Here is a 20,630-nt window from a genome sequence, read left to right on the forward strand (position 1 = left end):
CTTCAAGGCACTTTATATTGTAAGATAGACCCTGAAATAATACATACAAAGAAAAAAAACAACAATCATTTAACCCTGATGAGCAAGCACTTTGGCTGCAGTGGGAAGGAAAAACTCCCTTTTAACGGGAAGAAACCTGCAGCAGAACCAGGCTCAGAGCAGCAATCTGAACTATTTGGATGCAGGAATTACAGTCGAGGATGACTAACAGGTGCTTCATCGCAAGAAGTGTGGCTGATCGGTAGGCCAGATCTCTGCTAACACATTGTGTGAATAATGAAAGTCATTGTCATAATCCATGATCACTGTTAGCAGTCAGCATAAAAACTGCTTTGTAACACCCCTCCCCCTTTAATAAAGAAATTGTGTTTCATTTTCTTTTAAATTGTCTTACAGTTGTTTTTAACCTGACACAAATGATTGAACGCACACGCGCGCTTAAAACAGCAAGTATCGGTATAGATTTTGCTCATTTGTTGTCAACCTTTTTCTTGCCTAAAAGCTGTGATGTGGTCATGATGTTGTGGTAAAAGCTGCATCTTTTTCTTTATGATGCTTTTTTCCCCCCTTTTTCCCCTTTTCTTTATGAATCATCTGACAGTTTGTGTGTCGAGCAAAGCAAATGTAAAAACCACGCATGACTAAAGTCAGAAATGTGCATAGCTAAAATGAAAGAGAAAGTAGTTCATAAAATGTGTCTATATTTGTGCAAATGATCTGGGGAAGAAAAAGAAGTGCACAAACTAAGAAGACAACAAATAGCAATGGAATAGTCTAAACCACAGGAAGACTGGTTTGTACCTGTAACCACACACATCAAAGGCCTGGCAGATGATGCTTAAAGAGTTACTTTACCTTTAACACTCTCTGTAACAGTTAACCACTGTGTTTAACTGAATTTATACCACCTGACTGGTCTTCACATTGAAATCTGATCTGCTGAAACAAAAGGCCCATTACCAAACACTTGCATACATACTTAGTATGAGGCTCACATATCATAGGTGAGTGTGAAGAATAGCCATTAATCATTGTTGTGTGTCTGAGAAATTGCTGGCGTGCTTTGCAGTAACTTGCTGCATGTCTATACAAATGATCCCATCCACACATTTAGGAAACACTAAAAATCACAAGACCATACAATAAAAAGACTTAAGGTCTGTTTCATGCATCAAAAGGAATAATGCATTATATATTTTGTGATATGCTTCAGAGTTTGAATGTACTGGTTTCCAGGATTTATAATTAGTTATGAAACCACTGGACTTCAAAGGTGGAGGCCTGTAGGTGGAGCAAAAGTTTAGACCTTTTTTTAACACCAGCAGCTGATCCACCTCATCTGCTGTTGTGCTTTTTCTTAATGATGTTCTGTTCTTATTTTTGCATTTTACATGATGAGCAAGGGGGGGAAAAGCAAGTTGTAAGTCAAAAGTAAAAGTTTGATGTGAGTTTGCAGCAGTGGCAAAGTGAGTGTCTAACAGGAAGAGGCAACCCTGTGTGGTTTGAACACAAATGGAGTGAAGAGAATGAGGCCTGTAAGAGCAAAAGCCAAACCTACAATAAAGCAGTAAAAACCAGCTGAAAAAACATGCTCTCAAGAATAGCAACAAACAGCTTTATCTGACTTAATCCACTGCCACCCCTAAGAACTCCAATTTGGACTGTGCTGCTGTTTAAAGGACTGATATGATTTCTTTGTGGCTACCCAGTTAAAGGAACAATCCAAAGTAAATCTGACGCAGTGTTTGATAAAAGTGAGAGCATATAATTAATAATCAGACCCTCCCTCTCTAAAGCCTAAGATAAGACAGATAAAATTCAAAACAATCAACTTGAATTATATTTTTTTAATTACATTTTGCTGTTGACTCTTAAAACTAAGTGAAAAGGCTCCATAATTGTGTCATTAAGAATGAATACTTGCAGCTCCATGTTGTAACATCAGTCACAATCAATGCAAATGTAATTTTTCACACACTGCATTTATAGGCATTTGTAATATTCATAATTTTTTCAATTGGAGAACTTGAATTGAACAAAATATACAGACTGCCCTGAGGGCCGGCGTCCTGTAGTGGACCCTCTGATCACTGCCTTTCACTGTGGAGCCCTATTGGCATTTTCCATAACATACCACTGGGCCCCTGTGCTTTTTACAGATGACAGCAGGTTCACCCTGAGCACATGTGACAGACATGAAAGATAATGAGAGATCATTATACTGCCTGTAACATCATTTTTGCATGAACAGTTTGGTTGCGGGTCAGTGACAGTCTGGAGAAGCGTGTCAGTGGAGGGAAACAAGACAGAATAAAAAGAAACAGTTAAAAGGAGGGCCGGAAACAATATGACAATTGTTTGAAACAAAACTAGCCACGAAATAACACTCTAGTTTGTATCAAAAGCCAGACTACAATAATACGTTTTAAGACGCAATTTAAAAGACTGGATGGACTGGAAGGAATGAATATAAGGAGGGAGGTTATTCCAGAGTCTGGGAGCTACGACAGCAAAGACCCAACCACCTTGTGTCAGGAGCATTTGATTGGAAGGTCTAAGTGCCTTATTAGGGATATACAAATGAAGGAGTTCAAATAAATAGCTGGGAGCCAAATTATTTAGAATTTTAAAGGTAAGCAAAAGAATTTTGAAATTGATACAATATTCAACAGGGAGCCAATGTAGGTTGGCTAAAACTGGTGTGATGTGGGTATAATTTCTAGTACCAGTTAAGAGACGCACTGTTATGTGACGGCTGTGTGCAGGCAGGAAAAGGACCCAAAGTGCAGACTCCAGAGACAAACGTAAACTCAAACAGCTTTAATGCTGAACTCAAACAGAACAAAAGTAAGAACCCAAATAACTTACACGGGCAGACAAAACACACAGCTAGATAAGGGTAGATCGCAACTATGGAACACAGACAGAAAACCAGAACACTAAAACTCTAACCAAACCCCACCCAGAGAACCTAAACTAAGAATAATTCTTAAACCCATAAAGCAAAGCTAGAATATAATGAAATAACAAAATCAAAGAACCAAAAACACAAAACACTGGGTCGACGACCCAGGGACCCTAACACGCACAGCTGCGTTTTGAACTAACTGACATTTTTTCTCGTTGAATTTTTGGCATGTCTTCCAACACACAATGTGGCAGCCCTTCACTAGTAACATATTATCCAGTCCATATCAGTATAGATATCCAACATGATTTTTTTTTCCTGCACTTTCTCTTTCAAAAAAAATAATTAGCAGAATCTACGTGTTGATGACATGAACTATGCCACAGTGATTTTTGGACTAAAACTCTGGAGACCCTGAGCCATATGTTGTGTTCAGTGCCACCAGTTCAGGAAGCAGCTGAACCTCAGCTCAGAGTGGAACTTTGCCTTTATTATTAGTCCTTTATTTATCCAGGTAAAAAATCTCATTGAGATTAAAAATCTCATTTTCAAGAGAGACCTGGCATCATGGCAACAAAAGTCAAAATAGTCAAAAGTCAAAAATACTCTGTTCTTTGTCAGAAAGCTGTGGTGGTAGTTGTTACCAATGTTCCCTCTAATTTTTCATGTGTCTGAGCAAACACACAAACTCCCTGAGCGGTCCCTTGGAGCACTGTGAGCAACAGCAGACGTATGCACTGTGGTCACGCCAGCATCTGCTTTTACGTGGCCTATCAACACAATTTAAAAGCTGGTATAAAGTCCACACTTTTCCCGTCAATTGTTCCGTCGGTCCTGCTCACATCTCCAATGGTTGTACACGTTGTCATTAATGTGGCTTCACTCCACATCAGGCACGCTGCTTTGCTAGCTAAAACACCGGTGTCGGCACATAAAGACGCTGTCATAGCCTGTCAGCGACGTTGATTAGCTGCGAATGTGAATCGCATCATTGGCTGGACTATGGGATAAGGTGGCATCGTTCTAATCCCATACGGGAGCAGCCAGTCACTTTCTGACTAATACTGCAAAACAGAATTGTTAAAGTATTAATTTTAATTTTAATTCATGTTAGATTTTATTTTTTTTGTGCGCAATGCAGATTTTCTGTGCGCAGAGACCGTGCCAGCAGTGCGCAACCGCGCATGTGCACAGCTTAGAGGGAACATTGGTTGTTACCCTGGCTTTTTTTTTTTATTTTGAGGCCTTATAATATTTGAAAAATAAAACTTTTATTTGAGGAAAGAAGAATATGGGGCTGAAGTCTCCTTAGGGTGAAATGTGCAAACACTATTGTCACAGCTGCAGCTGTGAATGTGCACAGAATTTTAAAAAGATCAAATGAATGACACAAGCTTGCTGTTTCATTTTGACAGTTGTAACACTCGGCACTGTCTGCATTAGTCAGACGTATACGTGTTAAAGTCTAACAGGTTTACAGTAACACATCTCATCTGAAACCACTCACTCTGGTCCACACTGTGAATGTTCCAGCAGTAACAGATCAAAGGAAAGATGCAGCGGGTGCAGCTGCAGTCCATCTCCCCTGTGACATGCACGCCCCTCACAGTACATTCAATTATTCCAACAATATATATTAGATTATAGTTATATGGATTTCTTTGGGTCAGTCTAATTCCATCCATGAAGCTTTTCAACAACTCTACACTCATGTACGAAATCCATTTTTATGTGCTCATTCTTAGAAGATCAAATACCTTGTTGACACAACAACTTGTGCTTGAGACGGTTTATACCCTCAGTGCAATATAATAAACAACATCATCACAATAATCTATGTGAATATAACAGTAAATACTAAATATTGAATATTATTGTGCAGCACAAAGGATAGACAGCGCACAGTGTGCTTTGAGGTAGCAGCCAAAAAGGGTGTAGTTTGTGTCTATGAGCACCCGTGTGTACACCTGTGAGCATGAGCGCGCTTGTATTTAAAAGGTTCCTTCATGTAATGATCTGCTAGAGGGTGTGGGGGCCATGGCCCCGTCCTCCAGGGCATGAAGCAGGTATGGAGGAGATCCAGGCTCCAGACATCCAGAGGCCCTCAGAGCACAAGATCTGGCTGATGTTAAGAAGTTAAAACTTTATTTATTTATTGGCACCTGCATCCAGTTTAGAATGTGTGTGTCTAACTGTGCATGTCTTTGGACTGTGAGAGAGACCGGTCCTTATACCTTATACATGGTTACATCATATACAGCAGAGCTAGCTGAACTTGGTGTAATAGTAACAGATGGACAAACATATCTGTATTTTAAAAACTGTATGTATATCTTTATTTAGAAATGACAACACCTTGTCATTTAACACTTTCGTGTTGAAGGTACATTGGGTGGGTGTGTTGGTGTGTGTGAAAACGCAATCTGAATCTGTCATTCTGTGGGCCCCAACCGACAGGGGTGGGCACATGGGTTTGATGCTTGGTGGATCGGGTGGCAGTCAGATGCGGGGGTCCTGGCACGCTGATCCCTGGCTTCCAAAACTGTCTTGTGCTACATGGAATGTTGCCACACTGACAGGAAAGGAGTCCGAGCTTGTGTATGAGGTTGAGAGATAACAACTAGATATAGTCAGTTTACCTCAACAGATGGCTCAGGCTCTGGAACCAGTTTCCTAGAGAGTGGTTTCACTCTGCAGTTACCCTCAGGGAGACACAACGGGCAAGGGTGGGTATAATTGTATCCCCCCAGTTTGCTGCCTATATGTTGGGCTTTTCCCCAGTGTACAAGAGGGCTGTTCCCTGTACCTCAGGTCCTGAGTATTGTTTGTGCTCCAAATAAAAATTCAGCGTTCCACCCAGAAACTAAGTTGTTCTGCTCTGGGACTTAAATGCTCACATCAGCAATGATAATGTGGCCTGGATGGGTGTGATTGGAACAGCCTGTCTGATGGAGTTCTGTTATTTCACTTCTGTGTGAACCACAGTTTGTCCATAACTAACACCAATGTTTGTATCCCACACACACTCACTGACCTCGACTGAGAATGTAGTCAAGCAGTTGAAGGAACACTTTGACAAACTTCTCAATCCCATAGTCATGCCTTCCACCAAGAAAGCAGAGAGAGACAACTCGCCCATCACTGAGGGGAAAGTCACTGACGTGGCTTAACAAGTGCACAGTGGCAGGGCCCTTGGGGTGGATGAGATTTGCTCTAAGTTCCTGAAGGCTCTAGATTTTGTATGGTTGCCCTGACTGATATGTACGGTGGCCCCTAGAGACAAAGCACGTACAAACTCCAAAACACTTGCAAACTCCAAAACACTTGCAAACTCCAAAACACTTGCAAACTCCAAAACACTTGCAAATTCCAAAACACATGCAAACTCCAAAACACTTGCAAACTCCAAAACACTTGCAAACTCCAAAACACTTGCAAACTCCAAAACACATGCAAACCCCAAAGCACATGCAAACCCCAAAGCACATGCAAATTCCAAAACACAACGGAAGTGCTCCAGGACGCTAGGGGCAGTGTTGAGCTTTTGTTACCTAGTAACTACACAAGCCAGGATGTACCAATGACCGGATTTGGGGTCTGCAGCCTTAAAGGCCGTATTTTAAGGCCGATTACCTCACAGCGACACGACGAAGGCTGTCCCAATTCAAAGGCTGCTCGAAATGCGGCCCTCAAATGCGTCCTTAATTTCCCTGAATTTTAAAGATGGGTCGCTGTAGCCTTCATGGCCCAACATATCCCAGATTTCATAGCGCGGCTGTGGTGTGGATAATTTTGCCGAAAAAAACGGCTGAAGCGGAGCCGCCGAAGAGTAAACTTTCAGAAGTAAGTACTGAATATTATGTCACTTATTTATGCGCAAATGTTTTTTATAATGAAGAACATTAAAACATTACTGTTGGCCACATGTCGGGAAAGTTATGTGACATTAGCGATGTTTGTACTAACTTGGTTTTAAAGCCTTTACTCCAAATTATACGCCGTTCAATAGTTGACTTTAATCTTACAGAGAATGTGATGATTTTATGGATAATTAAAGTCAGTCATATATCCACAAACACAACAGGCTGAAAGTCAGTGATGCTGCTCGGTTTGCAGTCCTGAATATCACGGCACAAGCAGGATTCACTGCGCTGTTAATGTTAGCTATGTTATATTGCTGCCTCTGTTCGGTGGTGTCGAGCCAAATGGAGTTTAACGTGTGTTTGAACGAGCTGACGGTTCACTCGTTAAGCTGAAAGAAAGATGCTTTAATCACAGGAGTAACACATGTGTCCACTGTACCATCTGGGAACTCTTCTTGTTTCGTAATAACACAGTCCTCCTTCTTTTGTGCTGTTTTGTAGCAGTGTATACACCTGAGACTGTCACCTGTCTGTCTGTCCTGCACTCTCTCTCTTTTTCTTTCTCTCTGATTGTGTAATAAAAGTATGAACGTGTATTTATAAGTTACACTTGTGTTTGAATCCTGCAGCTTATCACGCATTTGATTTCCATGTGTGACAACTGCAAGTGTCCAGAGTGAGGACAGACTGAGGGACTCACTGCTGCACATCATCTGTGAGGCTTTGCACCCCTGATGATCCACCAGGACTCAGCAGTGTGTGAGGAAGAGGAGGAGGAAGAGCCAGCAGCAGCTGACAGATGGAGAGAATAGACAGACTGTTCTCTGTTTGTGAAGGACTGCTAGAAAAGTTTAACATAACTAATTGTCTGTCCTGAATCAGTCTTATTAGGTAATGTTCAAATAATTTTATCATTCCAGTGTTTGCAGTGTGGGAGAAAGTACTCAGGGCCTTCAAGTTACACACTATGAAAGGAAGAAACAAGTTTAATATTCAGAAACCTAAAGTATGTATCAGCAGCTGAATGGACCTAAAAGTAAATGTTTGTTTCAGTTCTATGAAGCTTTGAGTATTTTGGATTAGTAGCAGTGCTGTGTTTGTTGCATCATATTGCTGTAATTGTTTATATGCTTTATATATTCTGAGGTAAGTTGATCTATAGTGTTACATCATATTCTATAATGATGCTATGTGTTTGTAGACTTTCTGCCCAGTTTGATCCATTTAGCAGAAGTCAGCCTGTTTAAGGCTCTGATACCTATTCTGTATGACTTAAAGCAGTTATGACATGGTCTGATATCTCACCCAATAAAGGAATATTCAATATATCAGTCTACTCTTCATTTTATCAGAAACAGTTATCACAGCTCATATAATTTCTTTTTACACACGTATGTAAGCAATGAGCCAAATTTAGTAATGCCAACATACTGAAGGAACAACATTTCTCTCTTATATATGATACACCTATATATGCACTGTCAAAGATACTTGTCTTTGAGGGAAGATTTAAGGTGATAAGACCTATAAATAACTGCAACTTGAATCTGTACTGAGGCTCAGTATTTGACACAGAGTTCATGTTCACTGCTGTAATAGCTAATAATGATTAATATAATAACTATAATATTGGCCATATTATATTTACATTACCAAAGTGATATGACTTTAGTCTCATGAACAACATTAGCTAATTGTTATTTACTAACTAATCTTAAATGACTGTTCAGTACAGAAATGAAGCCCAAAAATCATGTTTTACTGTCCTGTGGTCTCAACCTCAGATACTTATCAAATCACACAAAGCTCTTGTAGAAACAAACAAACAAATGAACAAAATATGTTTTCCTTCATTTCTGTCAAACAAAGTTGTATGACACGTTTCCAGCGGTTAGTATCATGGTTGCTAGGCAACCTGGGAAGCGCGACAGAGACTAGACCGTCCCATACAGACAAACTTGCCGTTTATTTTGCAAATCGAGCTCAACACTGCCCCTAGCGTCCTGGAGCACTTCCGTTGTGTTTTGGAATTTGCACGTGCTTTGGGGTTTGCATGTGTTTTGGAGTTTGCATGTGTTTTGGAGTTTGCATGCGTTTTGGAGTTTGCAAGTGTTTTGGAGTTTGCAAGTGTTTTGGAGTTTGCATGCGTTTTGGAGTTTGCAAGTGTTTTGGAGTTTGCAAGTTTTTTGGAGTTTGCATGCGTTTTGGAATTTGCAAGTGTTTTGGAGTTTGCAAGTGTTTTGGAGTTTGTACGTGCTTTGTCTCTAGGGGCCACCGTAGATATGCCTCTGCAACATTGTTTGAGGGTTGGGGCATTAAGCTTATGAGAATTTGCATAATCATGATTAAATCAAGCTCATGCTTTTGGTTACACTTTACTTTCTTACTATCACTAACTCACATTATTGTTCACCAAGGTGAACAGTGCAGCAAGATGACAAACAGCCAAAGGCATGTATTTCTTAAAGGCTGCACATTTCAAGCTATGACGCCACCACATCAGCTGAAGTTTCCATGCTAACACACATTTGAATCTACTAAGCCTTGAGGACATTATTCTCATAGCTATCATTGACCAGGTTAGACTGAACATGTCATCAACTTGAATGTCACGCGCATTCATACCAGTGTTCATTCCATGGAGCTAGTGATGTGACGTTCTGTTTCGAGGCTTCGAGGCTTGTGTCGAGTAATTGAGGGGGCGTTTCCGCGAAGCGCGTATCGAGGCTTGCTTCATTTATGGGAGGAGCTGAAAATGATGACGTCCGAAGCCTCGCTGCCCGGCTGTACCACGTGACTGGTTCATGAAGCGGTTCGAACTTTGCCGCGAGATATGACAGCGATATAAACCCCTCAGACTTCATTCACAATGTGGGTGTTTGATGGAGAGTTGCGGTTAGTGAGAGTTAGAGACAGTTTGGAGAGAGTTCGGAGGTTTAGGAGAGAAAGTCAGGAGAGAATGGAGCCAGCTAAGAAGAGGAGGATGTCCTCCCCTGTGTGGGAACATTTTGATTTTATTCCTCCCAACAAGGTATGTAAATTTCTACAGAAGATGTATTTTCATAATACTGATGGTGCAATAAAACATATGTTAAGCGGCTTTACCTTTGTACAAGGTGAAGTGTTTGCTATGTGCCAGGGAGCTGGGATATAACAACACCTCATCCATGCTGAGGCACTACAGAGCTTTGCATGAGAATAAGGGGAACACTGATTGTGGAGCAAGACCAGGTGAGCCTTCAAATGCCATGATAATATAGCATGCAGTAATGTTACTAAATGATATAACAATATTATACAATGCAATAAGTGACGTGTGTGATATTTATATTTGTGCTTTGTTTTTGTTGTCTTTCCTCAGGAGAACAGTCTCAAATAGATGAAGACCTGGTTAGCATGGTGATTGAGGACTCCCAGCCATTTAGCATTGTGGAGGACAAAAGATTTAAAAGATTTGTTAAATCATTAAATCCTAGCTATGTTCTTCCCACTAAAAAGGTCATAAAAGCAGTGAAAATGCAGTTTTTACAGAATAAAATGTGGGCAGGACTGAGGCTCAAAGCCTCAGTGTGTAGCTGTCCATACCTGACCGTTACAAAAGCACAACCACTGTCCGCACCCCAACCACACCTCACCTCACAGTAAATGATCATTTCCATTTTAAGCATTTCCAAATAATCATTTTCCATACTGCCAGTATAAATATACAAAGTATACTGCCATCACTACAATATAGATGTTTTACACACTCCTTTTGTTGTTGACATTTACAGGCTGTGCGCAAAAGGCCACACTCTTCAAATTCATGCCAACTAATATTTTTACGTCCAGTAGGTGTCCTACTAGAGCAAATGAAGCTTCAAGAAGCTTTGCGCTGGGGTGAACCAATTGGATGAAAAGCTTCAGTGCTTCATGAAGCTTCATCTGCCCATCACTACATGGAGCTAATAACTTCTATAATTAACATCACTGCAAAAGTAGCTGTTCTAAATTATAAAGAAAAATGCAGACTTGCAGGCCGTCTGGTGCTAAAGATAAATTGCAACCCGATCAAACATATTTATAATATAGTACAATTATGAGATCAGTATTTTGCTTCATGCCATGTTAGTAGTTACAAAATCACGACAGAACCTCACTAAACAGTGTTTATATCAGGTGAAGACAAAATGTATAAAAATATGTAGAGTAAAATATCTTTTGCAGACATGTAAGCTTCAGCAAAAAAACTATCTAAATTATATAAAATCTGTCATACAATAATGATAATGATATTCTGCTTTTTGTTTTCAGCTGTCAGTTTTCACCATTTGCTAAAAAAGCAAATTTGCTTTTTTTTTAGCAAATTTAGTCCTACCAACCTTGTTAATAGTCATTATTTTCCTGTATAAATTGTTAGTTGTTACAAAAAAAAAAAAAAAGGTCAGTTAAATATATCATATATGAGACACACACAGTGATATTTGAGAAGTGAAATGAGGTTTATTTGATTTACAGAAAGAGTGCAATAATTGTTTAACCAAAATCAGGCAGGTGCATAAATTTGGGCACCACAAAAAAAGAAATGAAATCAATATTTAGTTGATCGGCCTTTTGCAGAAATTACAGCCTCGAAATGCTTCCTGTAGGTTCCAGAGTCTGGATTGTGGTTGAAGGTATTTTGGACCATTCCTCTTTAGAAAACATCTCTAGTTCATTCAGGTTTGATGGCTTCCGAGCATGGACAGCTCTCTTTAACTCACACCACAGATTTTCAATAATATTCAGGTCTGGGGACTGAGATGGCCATTCCAGAACGTTGTACTTGTTCCTCTGCATGAATGCCTTAGTGGATTTTGAGCAGTGTTTCGGGTCGTTGTCTTGTTGAAAGATCCAGCCCCGGCGCAGCTTCAGCTTTGTCACTGATTCCTGGACATTGGTCTCCAGAACCACCACCATATTTTACTGTAGGTAGCAGGTGTTTTTCTTGGAATGCTGTGTTCTTTTTCCTCCATGCATAACGCCCCTTGTTATGCCCAAATAACTCAATTTTAGTTTCATCAGTCCACAGCACCTTATTCCAGAAAGAAGCTGGCTTGTCCAAATGTGCTTTAGCATACCTCAAGCATCTCTGTTTTTGCTGTGGGTGGAGAAAAGGCTTCCTCTGCATCACTCTCGCATACAGCATCTCCTTGTGTAAAGGGCCCCGAATGGTTGAACGATGCACAGTGACTCCATCTGCTGCAAGATGATGTTGTAGGTCTTTGGTGCTGGTCTGTGAGTTGACTGACTGTTCTCACCATTTGTCGCTTCTGTCTATCCGAGATTTTTCTTGGCCTGCCACTTTGAGCCTTAACTTGAACTGAGCCTGTGGTCTATCATTTTCTCAATATGTTCCTAACTGTGGAAACAGACAGCTTAAATCTCTGAGACAACTTTCTGTATCCTTCCCCTTAACCATGATGGTGAACAATCTTTGTCTTCAGGTCATTTGAGAGTTGTTTTGAGACCCGCATGTTGCTACTCTTCAGAGAAAATTAAAAGAGGAGGGAAACTTACAATTGACCCCCTTAAATACTCTTTCTCATTATTGGATTCACCTGTGTATGTAGGTCAGGGGTCACTGAGCTTACCGAGCCAATTTGAGTTCCAATTAGTTCTAAAGGTTTTGGAATCACTAAAATGACAACAGTGCCCAAATTTATGCATCTGCCTGATTTTGTTTAAACAATTATTGCACACTTTCTGTAAATCCAATAAACTTTGTTTCACTTCTCAAATATTACTGTGTGTGTCTCCTATATGATTTACTTAACTGACATTTTTATTGTAACAACCAACAATTTATACAGGACAATAATAACTATTAACAAGGTTACCCAAACTTTTGCATCCCACTGTAAATAGAGGTAGGGGTGTCTTGATGCATCCAGGTAAGTAAATCCCAAAAGGTTGACTCTGGTCATCTGAATGTACTGTTTTCAGTGGGAGAAACATTTCATCACTAATCCAAGTGACTTCTTCAGTCTTAGCTGACTGCAGGCTTCCCCAACCTTATAAACAGTACATTTGCACAATGACTAAAACTAGCACCAATGAATGGATAACGGGCTGGGAGGTAATTTCCTTGATCATTAATATGCAAATTCTCATGATTACCAAGGTTATTATCGTTAACGAAAACTAACGAAATAGCGAAAACTAGAAATAAAAAACATTTTTGTTAACAGAAATAAAAATAAAAATGAGACTTTGCAAAAAAAGAAAAACTAAAACTGAAATGACGGTTCACAAAACTAACTAAAATTAACTGAATTTATAGAGAAAATGTGTTTAGTTTTTGTCATGCGTCATGTGTCATACGTTAGTCTAGGGTGAGAATGAAGTGTAGTTTCCAGGTTATGTTCTTGCTGTGCCTCATTATGCCAGCAGGTGGCAAGTACCTCAGTCGGGTCATCTGTGTTGCCGCTCCGTCCACGCGTAGCATCATGTCAGCAAAAGTCGGGAGAAAGCGCCAGAGTCCAATTTGGGATTACTTTGAATATGACTGTGTTTTAGATAAAAGCAAGTGTCTCGTAGTGGAAAGAGATAAAATATGTGGGACATTTCTAAAGGGGAAAAATCCCACAAACCTTAAAGTGCACTTGAAAAGTTCGCACAAGAAAGCTAACCTAGCTTACCTTGAGAAGGTAAGGGAGCACGCACAAGCCTCATCCCCAGAAACAGAAGCTAACCCCAGGCAAGGCAGCGTGATGCATCCCAAGACAACTCCACAAAAAACATTAATGCAGTGCTTCCAACGGCGACCCGATGGCTGCTGGTTGGTCAATTCTGACTTCATGAACTTCTTCACAAATAAAATTTTTATCATTAGAGAAAAAATTACCAATAATCATCCCACAGATGTAATATTATCTACAGCTACTCTTAGTACCATTGATGTTAAGTTAGACTCTTTTTCTCCAATTGATCTTTCTGAGTTAACTTCAATAATTACTTCCTCCAAACCATCAACGTGTCTTTTAGACCCCATTCCTACAAAACTGCTCAAAGAAGTCCTGCCATTAATTAATTCTTCGATCTTAAATATGATCAACCTATCTCTAATAATCGGCTATGTACCACAGGCCTTCAAGGTGGCTGCAGTTAAACCTTTACTCAAAAAGCCATCTCTAGACCCAGCAGTCTTAGCTAATTATAGGCCAATCTCCAACCTTCCTTTCATATCAAAAATCCTTGAAAGAGTAGTTGTCAAACAGCTAACAGATCATCTGCAGAGGAATGGTTTATTTGAAGAGTTTCAGTCAGGTTTCAGAGTTCATCACAGCACAGAAACAGCTTTAGTGAAGGTTACAAATGATCTTCTTATGGCCTCTGACAGTGGACTCATCTCTGTGCTTGTCCTTCTAGACCTTAGTGCAGCATTCGATACCGTTGACCATAATATCCTATTAGAGCGATTAGAACATGCTGTAGGTATTACAGGTACTGCACTGCAGTGGTTTGAATTATATCTATCTAATAGACTCCAATTTGTGCATGTAAATGGAGAGTCCTCTTCACACACTGAGGTTAATTATGGAGTTCCACAGGGTTCAGTGCTAGGACCAATTCTGTTTACATTATACATGCTTCCCCTAGGCAGCATCATTAGAAGACATAGCATACATTTTTACTGCTATGCAGATGACACCCAGCTCTATCTGTCCATGAAGCCAGATAACACACACCAATTAGTTAAACTGCAGGAATGTCTTAAAGACATAAAGACCTGGATGGCCACTAACTTTCTGCTTCTTAATTCAGATAAAACTGAGGTCATTGTACTCGGCGCTGAAAAGCTTAGAAATATGGTATCTAACCAGATTCTTACTGTGGATGGCATTACCTTGGCCTCCAGTAACACTGTGAGGAACCTTGGAGTCATTTTTGACCAGGATATGTCCTTCAACGCACATATTAAACAAATATGTAAGACTGCGTTCTTCCATTTGCGCAACATCTCTAAAATTAGAAATATCCTGTCTCAGAGTGACGCTGAAAAACTAGTTCATGCATTTATTACTTCCAGGCTGGACTACTGCAATTCATTATTATCAGGATGTCCAAAAAACTCACTGAAAAGCCTTCAGCTAATCCAAAATGCTGCAGCAAGAGTACTGACAGGGACTAGAAAGAGAGAGCATATTTCTCCTGTTTTGGCTTCCCTTCATTGGCTTCCTGTTAAATCCAGAATTGAATTCAAAATCCTGCTCCTCACATACAAGGTCTTAAATAATCAGGCCCCATCTTATCTTAATGACCTTGTAGTACCATATCACCCTATTAGAGCACTTCGCTCCCGCTCTGCAGGCCTACTTGTTGTTCCTAGGGTATTTAAAAGTAGAATGGGAGGGAGAGCCTTCAGTTTTCAGGCCCCTCTTCTGTGGAACCAGCTTCCAGTTTGGATTCGGGAGACAAACACAATTTCTACTTTTAAAATTAGGCTTAAAACTTTCCTTTTTGCTAAAGCATATAGTTAGGGCTGGACCAGATGACCCTGAATCCTCCCTTGGTTATGCTGCAATAGACGTAGGCTGGGGGATTCCCATGATGCGTTGAGTTTTTCCTTTCCAGTCACCTTTCACACTCACTATATGTTAATAGACCCTGCATTGAATCATATCTTTTATTAACCTCTGTCTCTCTTCCACAGCATGTCTTTATCCTGTTTTCCTTCTCTCACCCCAACCGGTCGCAGCAAAGTGCTTGCTCATAGGGGGTCATATGATTGTTGGGCTTTTCTCTGTATCTACTGTACAATATAAAGCACCTTGAGGCAACTTTTGTTGTGATTTGGCGCTATATAAATAAAATTGAATTGAATTGAATAGATTATAATTACGATATTTTAAAAAAACACACATACTGTATTTTAAAGAACATACATTAAGAAACAGATGATATTAGATTTATATTTTAAATATGACAAAATGTTTATTTTACAGCAGCAAAATTATTGTATCTCTACAGTTTAAACATTTAATAAACTTTCTGCCTGTACAGAGTGGATAGTCAAACATACATTATTTTATATTTATTATTTATTTTTGTATTCTTTTTACTGTATTATTGTGGCTCTAGTAATAAATAATAAGGGAAGGATTCTGGATCAGCACCATGATGGAAACTTGTAGCCATAGTATATACAGTTTTCTGAAGAAGGTCTAAAATGTCACTGTGTGTGCGTGCGTGTGTGTATTTTATGTGTATAGATTTTTTAAATTATTACTCATGATATAATATTGTCCAGACATGCCTGGTAAGGACATGAGGAGGAAACAGTAGGAGCTGTGTGGGGCTACTAAAGGCAGTGGATCCCTCAGCAGCTGGATTACAAAGAGCACAGGTAACATTAATACATATGCCAGTTGTTGGAGAGGTATTCCAGGAATGCTTTGCTTCTATAACATTTTTCTGTCATCATTTTATTATAGATTAAGTGCAAGAGTTGTTAAGTGTGGATAATTACATGATATTTTATTGCAATAGCAAATTGTGCCTTGTTCTCAGATGGACAGCAAGTGGAGAGTGATAGATGAGATGAGGAGATGAAGGAGGAAGAGAGACAAAGAGTGATTCACAGGCAGAGCATAGTTTATTTCTCACAGTTTTTGTTGTCTTATGGTTCCAAGCGCTGTCACCAATCTTTGCAATTTGTTATTATCTCATGACACTTGTTTAATCAGCTACCATCTCTCCTATGGACTTTTTAATGTCTACAGTCTGAGATCAACACAGCCCTGCCCTCCTGCACAATCAGCAGCAGAAACCCCTCAACAGCAACATTGTACCCATCAGGTAAAACATAGGTTACGTTTGCTTTGCCTTGTTGCCACCTCACAACAGTGATATAGTATGATGCGATCCCATATTAGATTCTTGATGAATTGGTGTTGTTGTTACTCAACCTGGTTCAATGTGCCCCTTTTTAACTTTGACAGCAGATATGTGGCCCTCCAAGTCTGATTCTTCTGCAAATACACTCCAAACAGTGTTATCAAAACAGTCCTGTAGGGCTGTGTGGCTGCCTACTCTGTCTAGTACAATCTGCTATGAAACACAAGTTGTAAAATCATAAATGCAAAGTTATTTTTTTTATGTGCCAGTGGTGTCACGGTGACAAGCTTGACAGCTTTTTTAGTCTGATAATGTCAATTTGCCGTCAAAACAGAAAGGCAAAGTTCAATTTTTTTATTGCCATGGTACAGTATATACAGGGTGGGCCATTTATATGGACACACCGTAATAAAATGGGAATGGTTGGTGATATTAAAGTCCTGTTTGTGGCACATTAGTATATGTGAGGGGGCAAACTCCTCAAGATGGGTGGTGACCATTTAAAGTGACCTTGAAGTGGTTTAAAAAGACCAGCGTAGCAGCTTTACAGTTTACAGTATGAGCGATTTAAATTGACCAACATGAGCAGGATTCTTGTAGCAGGTCCGGGCTGTTTGGGGTTCAACAGCTATGTTCTGTTGTTCCAGGCGACAGCGTTATGTTGCCATGGTTACAGTGTGACGCTCTCTCCCTGCGACTGTGTGTGTTTTTTTTGGGTGGAGAGAGCGCTTTTGTTGTTGTTATGCTAAAGCTACGGCGGTTTTCTTCTGTTAAAATAAAAGACTGTGCTCTGTGGTTATTACCACTCAATTACTGTGAAAGTTTCTGAGTTATAGTTAGGAAAAAACCAAAATGCAAAACTGCCCATCTCTATTTAATAACATATTAACTACCTATTAAAGCAAATTTAAAAAGTGTGTGATTATTACCTGGGAACACTTGTGGTAGTTAAGGTGTAATAAGCATAAATAGAAACAGCCTGCAAAGAGTTGGTTGCCAATATGTGGCAGACTGCTGCCTACTGGGAGTAGGCAGATAGTCTGGATCGGTAACAGCATCTCCATGGAGCCCCTGAAGGCTGTGTGCTCAGCCCACTGCTGTTCACTCTGATAACTCACGACTGTGCAGCAATGCACTGTGTGAACCACATCAAGTTTGCCAATGACACGATTGTAGTGGGTCTCATCAGCAAGAATGGCGATTCAGCATACAGAGACGAGGCGAAGCAGCTAACAGACTGGTGTAAAGTAAACAACCTGTCTTTAAACATGGACAAAAAAAGGAAATGATTGTTCACTTCCTGGGTGCAAGGAGAGATCATGGTCCACTGAACATCGATAGATCCTCTGTGAAGATAGTCTCTACTTCCTGCGGAAGCTGAGGAAAGCCCATCTCCCACCATCTATTCTCACCACCTTCTACAGAAGGAGTATCGACAGTGTCCTGAGCAGGTGCACCACTGTCTGGTATGTTAACTGCACGCCATCAGATCGCAATACCCTACAACTGCAAGCAAGCTGCAGAATGTCATACACACACACACACACGGAGTCAGGACAAACAATTTGTTTTGTTACAGCAGAAAGTAGACAGTCCAAAATTATACATCAAAAATTAGAGAACACTGAAAGAAGAAGAAGAAGATACTGTACACAACTGTACGGAATAGAATAGAATAAAATAAAATAAAACAATATGTACAATAGGATAAAAATAGAATACAAATGCTATATACAACTGAGTAAAAATACAACTTTGTCAGAAAAAGAGTATTGCACTTAGTCTTACTGCACATCAGCTGCAAAGTATTTGTTGTAGAGTCTGACAGCAGTGGGGAGGAAAGACCTGCGAAATCTCTCTGTCCCACATCGTGGGTGCCGCAGCCTGCCACTGAAGGAGCTGCTCAGTGCTGTCAGAGTCTCCTGCATGGGGTGGGAGATGTTGTCCATCAGGGATGACAGCTTAGCCACCATTATCCTCTCACTCACCACCTCCACTGGGCCCAGAGGGCATCCTAGAACAGAGCTGGCCCTGCGGATCAGCCTGTTCAGTCTCTTCTTGTCCACAGCAGAGATGCTGCCGCCCCAGCAGGCAACACAGTAAAAAATGGCTGAGGCCACCACAGAGTCATAGAAGGTCTTCAGGAGTGGGCCCTTCACTCCAAAAGACCTGAGTCTCCGCAGCAGGTACAGCCTGCTCTGCCCTTTCCTGTAGAGGGCTTCAGCATTATTGCCTTTTTTAAGACTCTACCACAGGTGTATATCCAGATTACGAGTAGAAATGCCTTTTATAATAGTCACAGGTTTACATTTTTGTCTCTTCCTATCTAGTGACCTATTTGTTGTTCAGGGACCAAAATACATGGGAGCTAGGGGAACTTTCCTCTTAATGGTATGTTGGCTTTCCTGAAAACACAATTAGTGGTAGGATGACTTATTGCCCTAAAAGGGATACCTATTACAATGTGTTAGAATAAAACCTTACTAATTAGTCTGTGCATATACTTTTTGTCCCTCTTAGTATGGGTGTACTGTGGGTTTTTACTTAGTACAGCTTAGTGTTTTGCTTAGTGTTACAGGAATAGCTAGTCACTGTTTCACTCTAACACTGTTTCATATACTTATAAATGTATTTTATATATTCATACAAATATATAACATGCAAAGACAAATGCAATCGCATGGCAGGATGCTGTAAACAGACCAAACTTCAGTCAGGAGAACAACTGAGATAATCTATCCACAGTACAAAGTTAGTCATTAATATACTGCAACAACATGGGAATAGAGCAGCTGCGAGAGAATTCAACATTAATGAATCAATGGTACGGAAGTGGAGGAAGCGAGAAGAATGAGTTGAGTGAAGTTTGACTTATGTGACTGTTTTGTTGCTTAGTGTTACAGGAATAGCTAGTCACTGTTTCACTGTAACACTATTTCATATACTTATAAATGTATTTTATATATTCATACAAATACATAACGTATCTCTTTAGCCATAGGCCATTGTTTTAATAGGACGTCATCAGTTATTCTTTCATTCACTCCACCTCCAACTCCTCCTCCAACTCCACCCACATAATGTAAGGAGAAAAACTTCAGGAAAGCAAAGAACCACGGGCCCAGAGTTAATTCATGTACATGGGCGAATCCTATGCAGGAAGCGCGCCAGGCGTTCACTCAGAGTTTATTATATACTGCCCTCTCACGTAACACTCATGGGTGGAGTACAAGTTAGGAAAAAACAACTTCTTATCTTAAAACAATACATGTGGGTGTTTGTCTAAACTTGAGCAGACACTTTGTTTTTGCTGACATGCTATGTACAGGCATTACTCTGCAATTTAAATAAGCTAAACATAGAGGTAATAAGGTAAAATCTTTTCACATTCCAGCCTGTGTTTAGCAATTTGAATTGTACGGCAAAACGCATATCATTTATCAGGACATAAATTCTTACAACATGTATTTTCAGTTAGTTTATCATAGAATGCATTTGCTGGTTTTTATGGGCAACTTAGACACTTGTATCAGAGTCTACATCATAGTCATCAGTAAGTAACTACTTGTCTTTCACATTTTCAGTTACTACATAATTAGTTGCACTTCATCTTCATTTAACAAATAGGAAAAGAAGTCTTCATAATCTTCATCGGTTTGTGGTACATCTGCGTATGTTGTGAGTGATAAACTCATCATCTGTGAAATTACAGCCTTTAAACAAGGTATAACACAAGTAAAGAAAAGCAAAATAAAATAAAATATAATAAAGTAAAATAAAACCAGGAAAACTCCAACGCCGATCAACAGTCTCTTTAGAATCTGAAGCCATGTTTAAAGAATGTACATTATCTGGTATGTAGGTGCAGCACATGGTGTTGAATAAGACACACAGTCCTCCTTTCTCAGCCAGGATCATGTCCAGTGCTACACGATATTGCATTACAGCAATTCAGAGAGCGTCCATTTCTTGGTTATGTCCCTCATTGACCTTGCAGGATT

Source organism: Neolamprologus brichardi, chromosome 3, assembly GCF_056152115.1.
Source record: "Neolamprologus brichardi isolate AB-2024 chromosome 3, ASM5615211v1, whole genome shotgun sequence".
In the NCBI taxonomy this organism is placed as follows: domain Eukaryota; kingdom Metazoa; phylum Chordata; class Actinopteri; order Cichliformes; family Cichlidae; genus Neolamprologus; species Neolamprologus brichardi.